The following is a 20,067-nucleotide window of genomic DNA, read 5'->3' as shown; positions in this document are numbered from 1 at the left end:
GGCTATTGTGAATGGGATTGTGTTTTTTATTTGAGTTTCTGTTTGTTTATTATTGGTGTAAAGAAATGCGATTGTCTTTTGCACATTTATTAAAATGTTTTAATTTAAATATCATTCTTTAAAAACTAGTAACATGTTGGCAGATTGCTGAAACTGAAAAAAGTCTTTTAATTTCTGAAGTCCACAATTTCCTGATCATATATTTTGTTGAATATTTTCAGTATACTTATGTTTTTGATTTATGCTGATATTTTATTTGGGATTTTTGCATTTGTATTGCCAGTAACTAGGGTCTAGAAGTATGTGTGTGCTTGTGATTATGCATGTGTGTGTGTATGTGTGTGTATTTAAGAGTCTGTCTTCCTTGTAAAGCTTGGCTATTAGTGTTATAAAAAAACAATATGGAAATTTTCCATTAGAAAATGAACTCTGAAGTATTTTACACAATATTGTCTATAATTATTGAGATTTTAAAGAGCTCACACATTTTTCTGTGCCACTCAGGAGGTAATACATGTTTATTTTTTGAGATTTTTCTCAGTGTTTTGATCAGTTCAGATAGTTTTTCTCTTTATAATTAGGTTTTGATTCACTTACATTGTTCTAGAAAATTGCCCATTTCATCATTGGTGTGTGTGTGTGTCTGTGTGTGTGTGTGTGTGTGTGTGTGTGTGTGTGTGTGTGTGTGTATGATATATTTGCTTCTTAATTTCTAAGTTTTTATGTCTTCTTTATTGCTTACTTGAATATACTTGCTAGATATTTAGCTATTTGAATTTTTCTTCCAAAGATTTATTTCTAGGATTTATCAATTTTCTCATTTCTAATTCATTTTTAAATTTTTGCTTTTCTTAGGTTTATTTTCTTTTTCTTGTGATAGCTAAATTGAATTTTTTCATTTATTTTTATATTTCATTTTGAATTTTGTAGGCATTTAAGTCCTCAGAGTTAACACTGCACATATTTTGGTTTTAATAGAGAATTTTTTTGCATATCATTTTCTATTTATCTATTTATCTATCGAAGTATTATATAAAAACAGTGCTACTTTTTCTATAATTTCTAAATAGTCACTTAAAAATTTAATCCCAGTGGGATTTAGGAATACATTTTAATTTTCCAAGTGTTTATATTTTGTTGCTTCTGTTTTTTGCTATTCACTTGCAAAATTTCTCCATTAGGCAATTTATTCAGATTTTTATTGTGGTTTAGTATAGTATGCATTTTTGGTGTGCTTCATGTGTATTTGAAAAGACACAGTATTCTCTGTTGGTAGTACTGATAGCTAGATATATGTCTGTAATGGAATACTCAAGACAAAATTTAGTTCTAAGAGTTCTGAAAACATAATAGATGGAAAGTAAAAACTGTACAGTATCACTAATGGGACCAGCAGGCCTGAGGAACAGCCTTGGAGAAGAAATGATTTCGTCTGAAGCTGATGGACCTTCCCATGGTCAGCCAGTGACGGGGACAGGGGTAGGGTAGGCTGAGCTTAACCTGGCCTAGTACATTAGTACACAGCTGGACAGAAAGGTGACTCTCAGGGACAGGGTAAAAACAGGGCATGAAGGGTGGCTGGAGAGATCCCAAGGGCAAGCCTGTGTCAGGGACCTTCAGAATAGTTGCTGCTCTCTTCTCTTAATGAATTCTCGGTGAATCCTTGTTAAAGGCTGTTGTCTGCTCTTGGTCATGGGTCTTAAAAGAAAGGTATGTTCTAGACCTATGCAGGGAGGGATGGGGAAGTGAGGCCTCTGCCAAGGTGGGTAGGTAGCCTAGCTGAACTTCACTAGGCCCAGCTGCAACAAAGATGTTGGCGAGACAGCTGGAGGCAGTGGGAGGGGATGGACAGGAGGCCTTGGTCCCTGGTAAGGATGAGGCTGCCCTAGAGGTAAGAATCCTGAGGAGCTGTAAGGAATATCAGGGAGGCACCTTGAGGGCATTATTGCCTGCCATGCAGGTGGGTTTTTACAGTGATCATGACTGGAACCATCAATCAAATTTTATTTTAGACCAGATTAGCCGAATTAGAAGACATTTAAAGTAGACATGCTTTAACTAAACATTATTAATTCTATTATTTAGAGCCCTTCACCTTTTTCTATCAATAGGATCAGCCAAAACCTATGAGAAACATGTCTAATTCTTCTGTGGTTACCATATGGCTCTCAGTCTTCTGGCATTACAAATTTTGCTTTTTGTCCCATGTTGCTATAATATAATGTGAGATGAGGAGGTGCATTTGTTATATCTTAATTGTGGATTACACCTGCAATCAATCTAAAATGCCCCGCTTGGCCTAGTTAATGCTTTATTTGCAATTTCTATCCATTTCCCTTTTGTGTGTATATATCTTGGCTAAGTGTTTAACCTTTATTTCTGACCTTATTTGAGTTGTAGCTTGTGTACTTTGTATTTTGACCAAACATAAAAAGTCTTTCTCTATTAATGAGGGAGTTAATGACACTGATAGCAATTTTCAAAATGGATCCAGGGAAATGCTGTTCCCTACCCAGAATCTGTTACCTCCTGTTCTGTCTTCAGGGAGCCCTGATATTTACAGAAATGTACCCCTTTCTCCCAGGAAAATCTGACTCTACTCTTGCTCCCAGTGTAAGCAGGTGGGTCAAGGTCTAATCTCAGCTTTGTGCCAGTGACTGACTCAGGAATGGGCAAGTAACTTAATTCTGGACAAACATTGAGAAAGGAAATGGATTTGGTTGCTTTTCTGGAGAAAATTTAATTGCTCCTAAGTAAGTCACAGGAAAGGATGTTTTTTCTTCTGCAGAACCTCGTCACATTTCATTGGTGCTACTGGAAATGTCATAGATAGCAATCTTGCTGCCTGTCTGGGAATTAAGTCCTCACAAGGATGGCAGAGCAAAGAGATGGGAAGAATAAGGACTCTTGAAGGTACCCCTGAGCTTCTAAATCAATGGTCTAGTGGTTGTCCTACATCTTGTGATTTTGTTACATAAAACAAGGCTGTTTTTATTGTTGTTTAAGATAATTTAAATCAGGATTTCAGCTGCTTAAAGCAAGAACACTTAACCAACATAATATGTTCATTTGTAATCATTTTACTTTACTTTATACTTTTAATATATTATTTCCCTTTGCTTTTTGGTTTTCTGTTATGTATCTAGAGATGGTATTTTATTTACTTTTGTTTTCTCTTGTGAATTGCTCAATATGCATCTGGTTTTTAATAGTTATAAATTGAGTACCTTAGTATATATTTGAGCCTATAGTTTTAGAAGTATCAAAGTCAATGTAATAATGATAATTATAATTATCAGCTAATGTTTATTGAGCTCTTAATATAGGCCATGCTACATGAGGAATAAACAGTGTATATGCATTCATTTAGTCCTCACTGTAGGACTCAGAGACACAAAGTTTAAGTGACTTGCTCAAGTGGAACAGAAACTGTCAATTGCCTACTCTGCGGATAAGGACATTAGTATAATTTTACTTCATTCCACATGCTTTTAACTTTCCATCCATTTCCTGCTTTTTTTGTGGTTGTTGGAGGAATTTTAGAACTGGAATTTTAATAATTAATTATTTTTACAATATGTATATTCTTTCAATTAAAGATGCTTTTATTTTGTTTTGAATCCCCTTTTCCTTTAACCATTTAGACTTAATTCCATGTTTAAATGCTTTGAGGACTTGCCATTATTTCCTCTGAACCCTGCTCTTTTTTAAGTTATTTAACACAGTTCCTTATAGGAATAACTGATATGTTTTTGAGCAATTTTATATGGAAGATATGTTATTTCATTGTGTTTACCAAATAATCACTTGCTTGATTATAGAATTTCCCTTCAGATCCTGTGTATTTCTCTTATGTCTTCTTATATTTAGTGCTGTGTAGGAAAAGTTCAAGTCTATTTTTGTTTTTCTGTTTTGTTTTGCCTTGTAGTCTATCTGGTTTATTTCTGCCCAAATGCTGGTACCATTTTGTTTTGTTTTTTTTTGAATACAATTAATTTCTATTGTACAAGTAATTCCTGAAAATATCTTCCTTACAAATATTAAAACTGTACAGATTTTTGAAAAATTCCTATTTGACTACCCTTTCTTGAACTCAAAATCTTTCCCTAGAGGTAATGACTGTGAGCATTTTGTATGAAGTTTTCTATGGATTTACATCCATATATCTGTAAATATGGACAAGGCATAGTATTCTGTATACTATATTCTGAGAATAGATGTCAAAGGCATAAGTTAGGAGTTTTTGGTATGGGGGGGGTAGGGGTCCAGAGCAGCCCGGTCACCTGAGAAAGAAAACCCCTCTGTAATAGTAGGTGAGGAGGCCAGTATCTGATGAGATAGGCCTTGGACTTCTGATTCAAGATTACAGGAAAGGGTGGCGTAATCAACCAATTCCTACCTCAGCTTCAGAGTTCACATAACCAGTGGAGATTCTTCCTGGATTCTGAGAAAGGTATATTTATTAGTTAACCTTGTTAGGTTTTCTCTTTTTCTCATGTTTTTTTTTTTTTTTTCTGTGAGGTTTTGGAAAAAGTGAAGTCTTGTACTTAGATAGCAGGAAACCATCTTGGGGAAAAAGTAGGACAAGCAGCTATTAAAGGGCAATTCACCTGGAACCCCAGGAGAGAATAGCTTAAATAATAAGCCTTTCTCCAGTGTACTGTTAATTTTTTGATTAGGAAAGAGGGAGGCCTCTTTTCATGAGAAATCAGATTGTCCAGTGAGATTGGTGCTCTGACACTGAACTAGAGAGATTCAGGCAATGAGCTTGGGCCCTCTCTGGTCTGAGCTCTAGAAAAACAACTCCCAGACTCTTCCCTACCAAGCAAGCCAGCCTACTGTGTCCAGCTCCTTATGGATCTCATAAGAGTTTGTTTCCCAAGTGAACCAATTTAGTAAAAATGTGTTTTCCCATCTTAACTGCTCCCTTAACTTCCAAAGAACATGTGATATTCCAGATTACCACCCTAAACTGCTGTCATTCCTGGCAACAGCAAAAGAGGCTCTGTCTCACGAGCCAAAGGAGCTTGCTGTGGGTAGGCAACCTGAGCCAGGCTTTTGGAAGTTTCGAAGACAGAGCAATTTACTACCTCTAATGGCATGCATTTTGTTGCCATTTGTGTTTATAAAAAAAGGAACAATCAAACAGAGCGAGGAACTGCTGACTCATGCATTTGTTGGGTCTGGCAGCTCCTAGTCTTGCATTAGGTAGAGTATGCCTTCTGGAAACACTCAGTCCAGTGATCCTCTCCCGACTCACATTGCTCTCCATCTTGCCATCTGCTTTGTTTCTTCATAATGCTTAGGATGGTTTGCACTTACCTAGTGTATGCACTTCTTCTCTACTGGTTATGTGAGTTCTAGAACTGAGATGGGAATTGGCTGGTTATTCCACCTTTTTCTGTGGAGTAAATCTTGAATTAGAAGTCCAGGGTCTACCTCATCAGACAATGGTCCATTCACCTGCTATTGTAGAGGATTTTTCTTTCTTACTATGTCCACAATGTTCTGGGCCCTTTCTTATCTGGGTTGGTCTTTCCCCTCCTCTGTAATGTATGCTTCATGAGAGCTGAGGTCTTGCCTGTCTTATGTACTGCATGGCCTCAGTCAAGAGAGGATATTGCCACAGAGAAGACATTCAGTGAATGTGTATTTAACTTGTTGATTGAACCCATAGATTAAATTCCTGATGGTGGAAGTTTGAACACCAGAGTCCCAGGTGGGAAAAGAAACCATGAAACAATAGGACCCTGACTACTTGGGGGTTCTGCTTATATTGGGGAGTTTCCAGACTCTGTGTGTAGTCATTCCTGTGGTTCTCTTCTTTCGTATCCATAAAAAAATGATGTGTGTATGTCAGAGTAATCAGCCAAAAGATAAACATGGATACAAACAAATTCTGAGTTTAGATTCAAATATCATGTTGCACAAATGCAAGTTGAGGGAGATGTTTCTTGACAACAATTTGCAGAAAAAATTATGTTTTGGTTGACTTATTGTGAATTAACAGCATGAATATCTGTCAAAATTTTACATGAGTAACGGACTATCACGTCTAATAATGCAAGAACATCAACATTCATCATGGCCACCATTTATGTTGCACTAACCATGTACCAGGTACTGTCCTTAATGCTTTTTTATATGTGACTACAACTCTTGACAATCTTATCTTCATGTCTGTTTTGTGGTTGGAGAAACTTAGGTTCAGAGAGTTTCACTTGTGCCAGGACACAGAGCTAGGACACGGTAGACCCAAATGGATCTGACTTAAAAGCTGTTGTTCTTTACTACTGATTTTCTCAGTGCTCTGTGTGGGCTTGAACATATCTGGGGCATTGGACTTAGTTCTAGGAGACATACTTTAAGACAGACAATAACCAAATGGCGGCCTCATAGGGAGGCTATTGGCATGGTAAAGGATATGGAAATCACAGCATGTGGGCAATTCTCAAAGAGAAGGCGGATGCATAATGCAGAGGAGAGACAATGGGAGGTGGAGGTCAGAAATGAAAGGGTGTCAAATGGAAGAAAGCAGACATGTCCTGTGTGGCTCCAAATGGCAGAACTGGAACAGCAGATGGAAGTGACAGTGAAGCAGATTTCAGCTTGACACGAGAACTAACTTTCTAAAGAATAGAGATGTGGGATGAAGTTCTTGAACTCATCCTCCTCCTCCCTTCAAGCCTGTACAACCATCTGTCAAAGATGTTGGATTTCAGGAAGGAGATCCTTCCACCTCCAAGAGTCTGGGATTTTCTAGATGAGTCTTAAGTTTATTTAAAATAAAGGTAAAGACTATTTAAGCTGATTTAAGGTGAATCTTGTCTAGGGTCAGGGGAATGATATTACTCTCTGAGTTTCTTTCAGCCTTTTGAGCAGGTAACTCTTCCACTGGGGCCATAGCTGGGCCACATTTGAAATCAGAAAGAGAAAATCATTTTTGTTCTGATTGTAAATCCTCTTCAAAAACAGTATTTCTTAGATGGTCTTCTTGTATTCAATTTGTTTTAGTATTTCTTGTGTATTTATTTTGTGTCACTCCTGGGTAGGTGCTGAAATTTTAATCACAACCCCTGTGTAGCCCACTCCTTAATTCCATCTTAGGTTAAGACCATGTACACACTCTGGTCTCTTGTGGCCCCTCCAACCCCTCCTGTCCCTAAGGTACATATAGATGTGTGGGTAGAGGTTACCTGGGTTTGTAATTCACAAATCCTCATAAGCAGTGGAGATAAACAGGAATGAATCCCACCTGATTACAAGGGAAGAAGGGACAAAGCTGGCTCCAAGCCAGTTTGGGTTGAATTTTCTCTGGAGAAAGTGTGCTCATGATTAGTTTCCCACCGAACTTGTGGTGCAGAGAGCATCTCCAAAGGGCTAGATGAATTGCGGTCATGTGCAATTTCCCAGGGTGTCCAAAGCAGATGTAGAATCTTGGCATAAGATTTGAGAACCCCATTCCCTGAAATTGCCCTTCTATGGGCCTGAAATCTTACAAGTAGAACACTGCTCTTCTGTGTTAGGTATTTCCCTAGGTATTCTTCTAAAGAAGGCAATCCTTCCAAGAGATGAAATGCCTTCACTCCTGATGTCACTATTAGGAAGGGAGTCTTCCTTCAGGAGTTGAGTTAGTAGTTTATTTGTTACTTGCTTCAAGCTAAGCACTATGCCCGTACAAGTTTTTCTTAGTTAATATCTACCACAGCACTGTAATTATATACTATTGCTATCTGCATTTTATAGATGAGGACATTGAGTTTTAGAAAGGTTAAGTACTTTGTCTAAGTTCACACAGCTACTAAAAGGTGGAGTTGGATTTGACTTCAGAACCTATATTCTTAACTAGTATGTAATACTGTAGCTAACACTCTCTAAATATAGTAATTATCTGACTCTCAGACACAGGAGAGAGCTCAGCATAAGAATGCTATGTGTGTGTGTTAGGGGATGGGGGTTAGGGAGATGTTTATTATGAATTAACCCTAAATCCTAACCCTAGGTCAATTATTAATCTAAAATTTATCTGAGATGGTTAATGTAATCCTAACTTCTGACATAGTAAGGTCATCATTAGCATTTTATTATTTGCCTCACAGTCAACTGAAGTACATATCAGGAAGTAATTACTTACTAACACAAGCTACATTCATCCTCTCTCCCTCCCTCTCTCCATTCCTTTTTTCCTTTCTCCCTCTTTCTTTCCCCTCCATTCTCAGGCACTCAGTTATTTGCTCTGTGCCTGTCACTGCCCTATACACTGAGGACATGAAGATGAACAAGCCTCAGTCTATATCTTTAGGGACCTCACAGCCTGGAAATAAAGTTAAAAAATAATTACTATTCAACATGGCAATGGTTATACAGGAGCAGATTTTTCAAACTGGTGTTTCAAGGAACACTCTTTGGCAGGATGTTAAAGTAAGTGTACTATGAAAAAAGAAGTATTTTGAGCTAAAATAACTTTAGGAAATACTGGGCTAAATAGAATTAAATTTTTTCTTACTGGGGAATTTTCTTATCCTTTAAAATGCTAATGTGCACTGTGAGTCTCCAAGAAGGGAGAACATATTTTCCAAATCCATTTGACCTCATAGCCTTCTTTTTACATGGCACACTTAATAAATAAAATATTTATTCAGTCTTCCATCCATCCATTCATCCATCCATCATCCATCTATTTATCATCCATCCATCTAAACTTCCTTCCATCCATCCAGTATTTCTTGATTACCTGCTATGTGCTAGACATTGTGCAACATCCTGGTGATCTAGCAGGAAACAATCTGTGGAGTTAGTATTCTAGTTGGGGAGACAAGCACCAAGACAGCAAACAAATTTATAAACTTATCAGAGTGTGATAAGATTCATGTGGAATATAACCAAGGTTCTAAGATGAAGAAAAGCAAAGAAGCAAACAAAAAAATACACAAACAGGGCAATACACTTAAGTAGGCAGCTGAGAAAGTCCTCTGTGAGCAAAAGAGATGTAAAGCAAGTACCTGGAGGAAGAGAATGAGCCAGCTTTGAAAAAAGCAAGTAGAAGAACCATCCAGGAAGAGGAAACAGCAAGTGCCAAGTCCCTGGAATGCAAAGAGTTTGGCAAGCTCCAGGAACTGAGCTTCCTCCAGGAGCGCAGGTCTGCTTTAAAGGCAGAAGGCTGGACCTGACACATTTTAAAAAATGAGAATCTCATCCACATAATATCGCAGAATTGGAGAAGAAGCTGGAAACATCGATTCCAAGTTCTGTTCTGAAAGGGTCCCATATTCTAAGATATAGAGCTGCCTGCTATACTTGGCTCTGTTTATAGGATTTCCCCCTTTAGATGGGAGATTACCTTCAGGCCCAGAATACAGCTGGTGTGAGAGTACTGCTTGTGACATTTCCCTTTCATATCAAATGAGGACCAGCGAGGACTGAACATATCACTGTGTTTTTAAGGAGAAAACTTCTTTCAGAGGTTTGAATTCCAATACAAGTGATCATAACTGGTGACCTTCACTTCCTCCTAGAAATGGGAAACAACAAGCCTGAAGGGAGAAATTGACAGAGAAACTATGTGGCTTCTCTTGACTCAGTGGCCAAGGAGGGGAACTCAGGTAACCCTGATTCTCGAAGCTTGAGTGCACAGTTCCCAAAGCTTTTATCTTTCAATTCTCCCTGCAAGATTAAGTATCCCCAGCACCACTTTTATGGTCTCTGCCCTGGTTCAAGGAGTTACAATGGATCTTCTTTACTGTCAGATCAACTGAAAACCTCTCAGCTAGACATACAGGCTTGCCCATTGCTCTTATCATTTTCTTCTGACTGACCCTCTGCCTTCTCCTCCTCTCCTTTCCCAGACACACACACACACACACACACACACTCTCTCTCTCTCTCTGTTTTTCTTTCTCTCTCTCTTTCTCTGAATTTGTTTTACCATTGTTTTACCATGCAATTAAGGACACAGAAGAGTAAAGACAATAATTCAGGCTTTGGAGTTATAGCCCTAGCTTTGATCCTCTCTCTGCCACTTGCTGTCTGCCTGACTATGTATTGTGCAGACCTTCAACTTCCTCATCTGTATCAACAGATGGTGATAATAATAAATGATAATAATAATAATAATAATAATTGTCAAGTACTGATAATACTGGTTACATGGGGTTGTTGTTATCTGAGCTCAACTGTCACAGTTATCTTTCCTACTATGGATGAGGACTTACTTCTTCTTTTAGAGTCTAATTCTTTCATCTTGCCTACTCTCCATTCCGGGCCTTGTACTTTGAAGACAAAGGAGTCTCTCTGATTCTCTCCTTCCCATTGGGACTCATGGACCTTATTTAGCTATTGACAGTTGGCCTTTAAAATGATAGACTTTTGTTTCTCATTTGCTCCAACTTTTGCTATCAGAGGTCACCTGGCTTTCCTCCATTCCCAGTTCCTGTTTCTAAGTAACCCAGTTTTCATGAGAGCTGTGTTTGTTTTGGTTCCTGCTAGTTTTGAAGGTGGAATTAGAAAGGTATTCTCTAAGGTCCAACCTTGGTAAATGGAGGTATTGGAGGTCTAGTCCTATCTCCTTGGTCTGTTTTTACTCAGCCAAGGACTCCCTTTGGTTGGCTACAGAAGGCATGCTGGTATCTGGCATCTGGTCTGCTTTTGTAGCCTCAGAGTCTGATGACTCTCACAAGTCACTGGCACAAACTCTGAGTCTACCTATTTCTTCTCAACCGTTGACTTTTCTGGAATTTCAACTAATTGAAAATGAAGACAAAAGAGTTGACTTTGGAACCCAGAAGCCAACATGTCCTAGCTCTTGCCACATTCACTTTTATTCTTAAGGAAGCATCTGCAGATTATCTGCATACTCTTCCTCATTTTCACTGCAGATTTCATAAATTCACAGATGAGGTGAGGTGAGGTCATGTCCCTTTCCTGGTGTAGTTGTGGTTGGAGAAGCACTGGGGTAAGAGTGTTTCTTCTGATGCTCAGGGACTCCTGTCAAGACTTCTAGATGGAAATGTGCAATGGCTAGATCTAGTGCTAGTCATAGCATCATCCCAGGCTCCAGCACAGACCTAGTAGTGGCTCTGTTATTGTCTGAATGTTTATGTCTCCCCAAAATTTATGGGTTGAAATCCTAACCCCCAAGGTGATAATATTAAGAGGTGGAGACTTTGGGAAGTGATTACATTATGCAGGCAGAGTCCTTATAAATGAGATAATTGCCCTTATAAAAGAGGGTCAAGTGAACCTGTCTGCCCAAGTGAACAGAGTGAGAAATTTCCACCTAGGAGAAAGTTGGTCCTTAGCAGACACTGAATCTGCCAACTCCTTGATCTTGGACTTCTCAGTCTCAGGAATTGCATAAGTAAATTTTTGTTGTTTATAGGTAACCCAATTTATGGGATTTTGCTACAGCAGCCAGAATGGACTAACAAAGACTCTTGCATAGAACAGTCTTCTTTCCTTGTCAATAACTGGAGAATAATGATACAGAAGAATGCATTTAATTCTGGGACAGGCTCAAGTATGTTATTGTCCATGAACTGGTGATTTCAAGGTTCTTGTCTTTACTGAAAAAAAAAAAAAAAGAATGGTTTGGAATAGAAAGTATGAGTAAAGAAGGGAGTGTTTTATATATACCTCCAGTAGAATTTTACTAATATCTCTTTAGTTATGCTGTGTCACATGATCGCCTCTAATAGCAAGGAAGACCAGGATATGGTCTTTGAAACTGGGTGCATTATCTCCCTGAATTAAATTGGGATTCTGTTTGTAGGAAGGGAAAATGACCACTTTTGGTAGGTAACTACTGTGTCTGACACCCCCAATGACTCTGGTCAATCTACTCTATCTCCCACTTCTGTGAGCTTCTCCTGGAACATTTCATCTCATACCTGCCTCTTCTCTGTGCTCTTCAATGTTCAGGATTTTAATGGAGTATAGGGCACCCCAAAGGAATTGTGGGATACCTGCTGGTGGTCTCAGGACTGGTGTAAGAAAGCATTGGACCAGTTCTGTGTACCAAAAGCCATCTGAAAGGAAAACCATGACTAATTCTTATGAATGAGATGCTGGAAGACCATTTGAATCCCTTAAAGTTGACAGGGGTCATCAACCTAGTAGTATTGCCACCTGGTCACATCATTTTCCACGTCTCCTCTGTCCAGCTGATGCTGAACCTCTACTGTCCTAGGTTACAAGCTTCTTATGGACAGAGACATGATTAGATGCTTTCAAAGCATATATACATTGCATAGGTATACATTGAGGATGTTATAGACTGATTAAATAGACTCAAGAGCAGTGTGTTGAGTAGCAGAATTTTACTTCTTCAAGGAAGCATTTATTGATTAAAGACAAGCTAGGAGATGCATCTTTTCTCTCTCCTTCTACTATGGTTTGGATGTGGTTTGTTCTCATCAAAATTCATGTTGATGAATTTTCCACCATTTAAACTTATAAAACTCATGACATTTTCCCCACACAATTTCATTGCTTATTATACTTTTTGCTCTATATAGTACTATTGACCAGTTCTTGCTAAGTGGACTGGCAAGGGATCAACTGAGGCTGTCATTAGCGATTTAGTTTCCTAATGGACCATTTTATCTATGATCTTTTGAATGACCATAGGCTTTAGATCTTGTGTCTTCTCAGTGGAGAAACCCATTCTCACTTCAGATAAAAAGACTCCAACATGTGCCATATAGGTAGGTAGGTCGGAAGCCTTGTTTTAAATCAAGACATCATGTTATTTACATGTGCTTTTGTGTGGTCTGAATCAGGGCTCCCAGGATTAGAACACAGTGTTAATAAAGTACATTTGCTGCAGCATTCTGGAGGCCTACACATTTTTATATTATATAGCTACTGATTGACCCTTTACACTTGAAACTCCAGGAACACTCTTCAACTTCAGATACAATGGATCACTTAGTCTGGTCACTCTCTAATACCCAAACTCAGAGATTCTTACAAAGGGTTGGCCCTGACCTCAGAGTACCAGGATATGGGCTTAGCTGGGTCCAATACATTGTCATTTTTATACTCCCTCCTTCCTCAGGTGATACTAATGTTTATCTCAGAATGTGAAGTCATCTTCTAACACCAGTGAGAAACTGAGCTGTAGACTACCTTTGCCCAAATAACCTCCCTGTAATCAGTCACAAACAAGCTCCCTGAAATCAGTTATAGCTGACTGGACCTCTACTGCATACAGGTTTCTGTGTCTCTTCAATCACTGACATGGTTCCACACCAGGACTCACATGCCATCCACCCCACATTGCCACAGAGAACACCTAAAATTTCCTCTCCATTTGGTCACGATTTTAATTTTAGTTCTAGAGATACATAATCCTCTAATTGAAGGCATAGACCATCTTTGATTTTAGAAAGAATGGCCTCCTACGTTGGCTACAGTCAGTGTCTACTTAGTTCCAGTTTCTGAGCAATCACTAAATCTAGCAATACACTAATCCTAAACCCGGACCTGAAGGTGCCCCATCATCAAGATCATGCAGTTTATACCTTGCTCTGTCCACTCCTGGACCCTTTCTTCAGTCCTAGGTTGCTCAACACCTGATAAATTATAAATGTTTAACCCTAACCACAAATGGAACCCAAGACTCCAGCCTCAGTCCAATGTCAAAGTCTGGCCATAAACCAAAAATCCAGAAAGATGTTTGCTCTTGACTGACTACAAATCAGAACCATCATCATTTTTTAAAATTAAAACAATTTAAATACATACAGACGTTAGGTTAGGAGACTAGTACATTGAGCCCTATGTATTCGTCTCCCAGCTCCAATAATTATCATCACATGGTCTCTCTTATTTCAGTCATATCTTTACCTACTCTCCTTTCCTCCCTCTCCTGGGTTTTATTCCAAAGGAAATACAGATATCATTGTTTTCTCTCATCTGTATGTATTTTGGTGTGTATCTCTGAAATGTAAGGGCTCTTTTTGAAAAATATTAACCAGTTAAAACCACGACACAGTTATCACACTGAAAACTTAACAAAAATTCCTTATGCACAAATATCTAGTAAGTGTTCATACTTCTCCAATTGTTTTATATATAGAAATTTCCAGTTTGTTTGAGTCAAATAAGTAATTTGTTATTTGTTAAATAGTTATTTTGTTAATGGTTGATATATCTGTCTCTTTTAATCTGTATGTTTTCTTTTTATAACTATGGCTGTTATAGGAATTAATAATTGCCAACTATTAAACCCTACACAGGGGGCCACACTAATGTACCACCATAAACTGTCCCACAGAAGGAAGGCTCTGATAATAAGGGGTGCAGACCAGGAAGCAGGTTATATTACCCCTGAGGCAAAACACTAGCCATATCACTAGAAAAAGCTTCCACCCTCTAAATAGTGAGGGACACGTGACTCTCATATTTAATGATAGACAAGTCTTGTGTTTATAGTGGTCGTTCTGTCCCCTCACTGCTATTTCCTGATACAGAATCATGACAAAATCAAACAGCCTGTGTCTACATATAGAAAACCTAAAATCACATGCACGGGGCTCATACTGTCCCTGCCCACCCTTGGTCTGGCAATGGCAATAAGACTCACACTAGACAAGCAAGATTCACAATCCAGAGCCACAGTCTTCAAAGTTGACTGCTACTGTGGCCGGCAGCATCATCTGAAGGAGTCTAGAGGAGGGAATGAAATGGGGACATCACTCAGAGGCTGAGAAAAGCATCCAGAGAGTTTCAATTCTGGAGAGAAAGGACCCTAATTTCAAAATGGCCAGGCTTTGGTTTTGAGGACTTGGCTGTTTCTGTGAGCAGCTAGTTTATATTTGAGTGCTGGGATTTTTGAAGCATTTGGCATGATTAGTGTTGAGTGAAGTAGCAAAAAGAAAAGAAAAAAATAAAAAAAATCAGCATCTTCAGCAACTTCATGTTGCCTTCAGAGAATGCTGCTCCAACTTTTGGCTGATAATCAAGTCTCTGCCCTTCATACTCCAGCCTATTTTGACAGTCACACCTCCCTGTCTTCTACTGGTCTCTTCTCCAATCAAACTGAATTCCTTGCTGCACCTCAAACAAACCATGTTCTTCCTATATTATTGCATCTGCTCATATTGTTCCCTACTCTTGGATGCCCTTTCCACAACCCTGGCTATGCACAGGCTATCCAGAATGCAGGATGATGATGCTCAAACTAAGCAGAAACTGTTAAGAAGTAGCAGGAGGTAGGTCAGCTTGAATACAAAAGAAACCAGAAAAAGCCAGGCATGATGGCTCGTGCCTGTGATCTCAGCACTCTGGGAGGCAGAGGTGGGAGAATCTCTTGAGGCCAGGAGTTCAAGACCAGCTTGGGCCACTTAGCAAGATCCCATCTCTAAAAAAATAAATTAGACTTAGTTGGGCATGATGGGACATACCTGTAGTCCTAGCTACTCAGAGGGCTGAGGTGAGAGGATTGCTTGAGCCCAGGAATTTGAGCCTGCAGTGAGCTCTGATTGTGCTGCTACACTCCAGCCCGGGCAACAGACCAAGATCTTGAAGTCTCCAAAAAACAAAACAAAACAAAACAAAAGAAAGATTGCTCAAAATAATAATAACCCAGAGCTCAGTGTTAGGAAGTTCCTGGGTACCTACACAGCTAGAATACACGTGTGATCTAGCGGAGACCTCATGCCATCCTGGTACCCTTACTGTGACACAACTCATCCAAAGAAAAAACTTGCTGAAAACATGCTGAGCAGAATTATACGTGCTCATTTTTTAGCATAGCCTTCATAAAGCCTTCAGACTTCATATTTGAACCCGTTTGTTTTGGTTTGAATTTCTCTAGTTCTTAGATACCATTTCCTCTCCTAAACTAGGTCATTTGAATTATCTGCTGATAGTTCAAATCTGTAGATAATTTGCTTTTACTCACATTCCTAAGAACTAATTACCTGTACATATAAAATGATGAAATCTCATTATATTTTCTTTTAAAACTCTGACATGCATTTAATTACATTAGTCAATTACTACTGTACATGCTGAGGATTTGCTATTGACCAGCTCATGCTGGAATATTTACTGCACAGATGTGTTACTTTAATTAAACAAATGTGATTACACACATATCAATTTTTATTTGGTTTCAAAGCCCAGAATCTAGAAGTGACGCAGTTGGCAGAGCCGTGTGGTGTGGTGCTGGTTCCCAGGAACACAGTGAGAGGCACTTACTGAGGGAACACTGAGTGCCTGCAACTCTGCGTGGGAAACTTTAGCCACAAGTGGGTTTTTGTTGATGTGCAAGTGCCACTGAGTGAACTCAAGAAGGGAACAAACAAACCAACTCTGAATCTTTCTAGTACATCTTCAGCTTTGCTCTCTTATTATTTTAATGCTCTTTTAAAAATTTTTTTAATTAAAAAAAATAGTATTATTATTTTTTGAGTCGGAGTCTCACTCTATCTCCCAGGCTGGAGTGCAGGGGCATGCTCATGGCCACTGCAGCCTTGACCTGCTGGACTTAGGCAATACTTCTGCTTCAGCCTTTCAAGTAGCTGGAATTACAGGTGTGCACCACCATGCCTGACTAATTTTTTTTTTTTTAATTGATTTACTGTAGAGTTGAGGTCTCACCAAGTTGCCCAGGCTGGTCTCAAACCCGTGGGCTCAGGAAATTCTCTTGCCTCAGCCTCCCAAAGTGCTGGAATTACAGGCATGAGCCACCATGCCTGCCTTGCTCTCATATATTTAGGAGATGAGGGGTGGTGCTTAGAGAACCTGCAGAAAAATGAATCTAAAAGTCAGTCCATTTGAGAATGGGAATTGCTTGGAATTGGTGCTTGGTTAAATAAGCCAGCTGGTATTTCTCTATAAAATCAGAGGTGAAGTAGGACAATGTTAGAACATTGGACTTGGCCTGCTGGGCTCCTCCTGCCATGTCCTACAGCATTCCTCTAAGCCATGAGGTTAGCATCAATAGCAATGACCACGTCCCATAGCCTAGTTCCAACCAAGTGGTTTTGAGGAACAATATGAAGAGTTAGATGGAAAATCTGAATGTGCTTTACAAACTGGAGAAATGCAAACTTCTCTACAACTCTAGGCTCAATAACTACACATTTCAGGCATTTAGTAAATAGTCTTGAGTACTAATAAAGGCAATAATACATCAATTCATTAGTCAACAACAAACACTTGCTGAGCAACGTATGAACTGGTTTCCAGGGGGTACAGAAAGAAAGGCAGAAGCTCTGTCTGCATGATTGCAGCCTGAGTGTTCTTTTTGGCTTGCACAGGAGGGACTACTGTGTTGGTTCTTGTTAGGTCTGTAAAAATGTTAGGTCTGTGGGATAGGTTGGTGCCACGGGTAAGATGCAAAGAAAATATATTTGAGAGAGAGGAGATTTACCTCCCTGGATTGGGGAGGCAGCAAGAGCTTAGAAAAAAACATGGCTGGGCCATAGCTCAATGAAAGCATGGCTGGACCAGAGTTTAACAAAAGTATTGTGGTGGCTGCTTGAGGTTGAATGCTTTTTAAACCTTTCCTTCGGTGGGGGTAGGTCATTAAAGGGATTGGGTGGTGGTCTGTTTTACGTCATCTAGAAGGGGGCAGGTAAGCACAGGAACTGACATTGTGATGATGGATGGCAGGTGGATGGGTGGGTTAGTTATATAACTGCTGCCATAGTGATGGGGTCTGTCTCTCACCATCCTGATGACCAGATGGATGTACAGGCCAGCCACATAGATGAGAGGGGCAGGTCTAATAGCTGAAAAATAACTTCTTTAGGGGTTATTAATCTCAATGTCTTGTGACTCGGCCAGGGTTCCAGAAAAGATTATTGGGAAAGGATTGTTGTTGTGTATGAGTTCAAGGAGACCAGAGAGATTTCATTTTGGGCTCTGTCCTTTGAATTCTCAAGGGTTTCTCTGTCTGGGCTGCATGGCCCTGAAACCTGAAGAATCAATCCAACTGGCCAAGTCAACCAAAAGTTCTGCTTAAACTGTCCCCGGGTCTTTAGGATATACAGAGAATTCCTGAGGATGAGGATAGGAGCAAATGAGATGGGGCATGCTTGGGTTCTCAAATTTATCACGAGCACTGAGATATCACTAAAACACTGAAGGGTGTGTCATCCACTGTAGGTGCAGATGGAGTTTTGCCAAAGGAGAGGTAGCAGGTTGTCGCAAAAAATAATGAGAGCCCAGGATGGGAGCTGTTCACGTAGAACAGGCACAACACCCAGCTGTGTGGCTTTCACCTCTTGTCATGACAGTGCCATGTCTAACAGGGATGATGAAAACCATCTTGTAGTGTTGTTATAGAAAGTATGAACCAAACATATGTGATGCTCAGAACCTAGTAGTTTCTCAAGAAATTGTTTTTGGAGGTGATGGAAGTGATAGAGTTGATGTGGAGCATCTGGGAACTGTTGATCATGGGGAAAGGTTTAGATGGAAAACCTGAATGTGCTTTACAAACTGGAGAAATGTAAACTTCTCTGCAACTGTAGGCTCAATGACTACACATTTCAGGCATTTAGTAAACAGTCTTGAGTACTAATAAAGGCAATAATACATCAATTCATTTGTCAACAATGAATTGCTGAGCAATGTATGAACACTTTGCTTATGCCATTCTTCCTTCTGGCATGTGACATACAACCGACCCATTCCAACCTCAAGATGAAAGCCTATGATAGATACATTTGCAGATCTTTGGGAGAAGAAAGATATCTGGTCCAGCTATCTTGCAGTGAATTGTATAAGGTCTTACAGCTCTTAAATGGCAGAGTTAGGAATCAATCCCAGGTCTCTTACTTGGAGTTAAATGTACTTACATTGCATTCTTTATGAGATGAATGTAATACACCATCCACAGAGATTTGCAGTTAAGAAGAGGAATATGGGAGGGCACTGATTAACCTTAAATAATAGTGGCATTTCAGGCTTCTCTGCTTCGAAGTGAGACATTGTTGGGATACCACTGGCACATGCCTGCCTTCCTGGTAGCTCTTGGATTATCTATACAAGGGACCAGAATTTACCCTAGGGACTAGACTTGACGTTTCCAACCTCTGTGGCTTGAAATATTGATCCCCTCATCTAACTGGAGTTTGGGATGCCTTTTCCAGGCCCCAAATTCACTCTCTTTAATGCCAAGTATTATACAAATATTATCATGAAGTTGGTAAGTTTGAAAAGCATCATTTTAGCTAGACTAGTTGATCCATAAAACCAGGTTTTGCCTACAAAGAGCTAACTATCCTTAGCATATAAAGTTATTTGATCCTCAGTTTCCCTATCAGTGAAACTGATGTAATTCTTATCCTGCAGTTTTGCTATAATGGTTTGTTAAGATAGCCCAATATAGTGTCTGAAATACCACAGATGCCCCAAACGGTGATTTAACTATATTGCTTTTATTTTTCTTTTTGGCGAGCGATTATTTTTGTTAAAGTGTACAAACGACTTCTGGCTTTCCACTGCTCCCCACAGCATGGTAGGTAAAGTCAGGAGATATCTCAGCTGCCTGAGCTTTGAGCTTTGGCTGAGATCTTCCCCCACCTCCTGTGGAGTTCCATTTGGTCACCAGCAGAGCTCTGGACTGATATGGTCACTGTGGCTTGGGGTGGCAAAACTGGGACTGGGCCCTGCTGTCCCTACTCCACAAAGGGCACCCAGAGCTCAGTTCAGGCCCAGTCCTGCACCCCAACCCCACTCCACATCCTGACTGCTGATCTTATTCTTATTCTTTTGCCAGGGCCAATTATAATTAAAACCAGACTTGTAGGGAGAAACACGCGTGCACACACAACCAAAGCCTGGAACTGCTTACCCGAAAACAAGTTCCCTTCTCCTTCTGCTCCAGTTGTTCAGTCTCACCAAGAGCAGGGATGGGGGATGGAGAGAAGAAATGGGATTTGCACTGTGTATGCTGAGGCAAGGTGATCCTGGACAAGCAACAGGCACGTAGTCACTACTCTCCACATCACCCCAGTCCCTGAATACCTCCTGCGGCAGCCTCAGGTCATCCCAGTGGAGTCCAGCCCAGCGGGGCACCAGACCTCCCCTCCCTTGGGGTGGGTCACTGTG

The 20,067-nt window shown here is 39.8% G+C and overlaps 1 long non-coding RNA gene across 1 annotated transcript in view; it reads left to right on the top strand.

The window, feature by feature from the left end:
• Positions 1-20,067, top strand: part of LOC110596347 — a 34,032-nt gene that overhangs the window by 4,872 nt on the left and 9,093 nt on the right. The window contains exon 2 of the long non-coding RNA XR_002482406.1: positions 2,789-2,913. This is a non-coding gene — a long non-coding RNA (uncharacterized LOC110596347). The remainder of the gene's footprint in view (positions 1-2,788; positions 2,914-20,067) is intronic.

The sequence above is a fragment of the Carlito syrichta genome, unplaced genomic scaffold, assembly GCF_000164805.1.
Source record: "Carlito syrichta isolate Samal-C Ts95f unplaced genomic scaffold, Tarsius_syrichta-2.0.1 Scaffold308812, whole genome shotgun sequence".
In the NCBI taxonomy this organism is placed as follows: Eukaryota; Metazoa; Chordata; class Mammalia; order Primates; family Tarsiidae; genus Carlito; species Carlito syrichta.
Note: the sequence above shows the minus strand (reverse complement) of the source record. Positions and strands in the feature narration are given on the sequence as shown.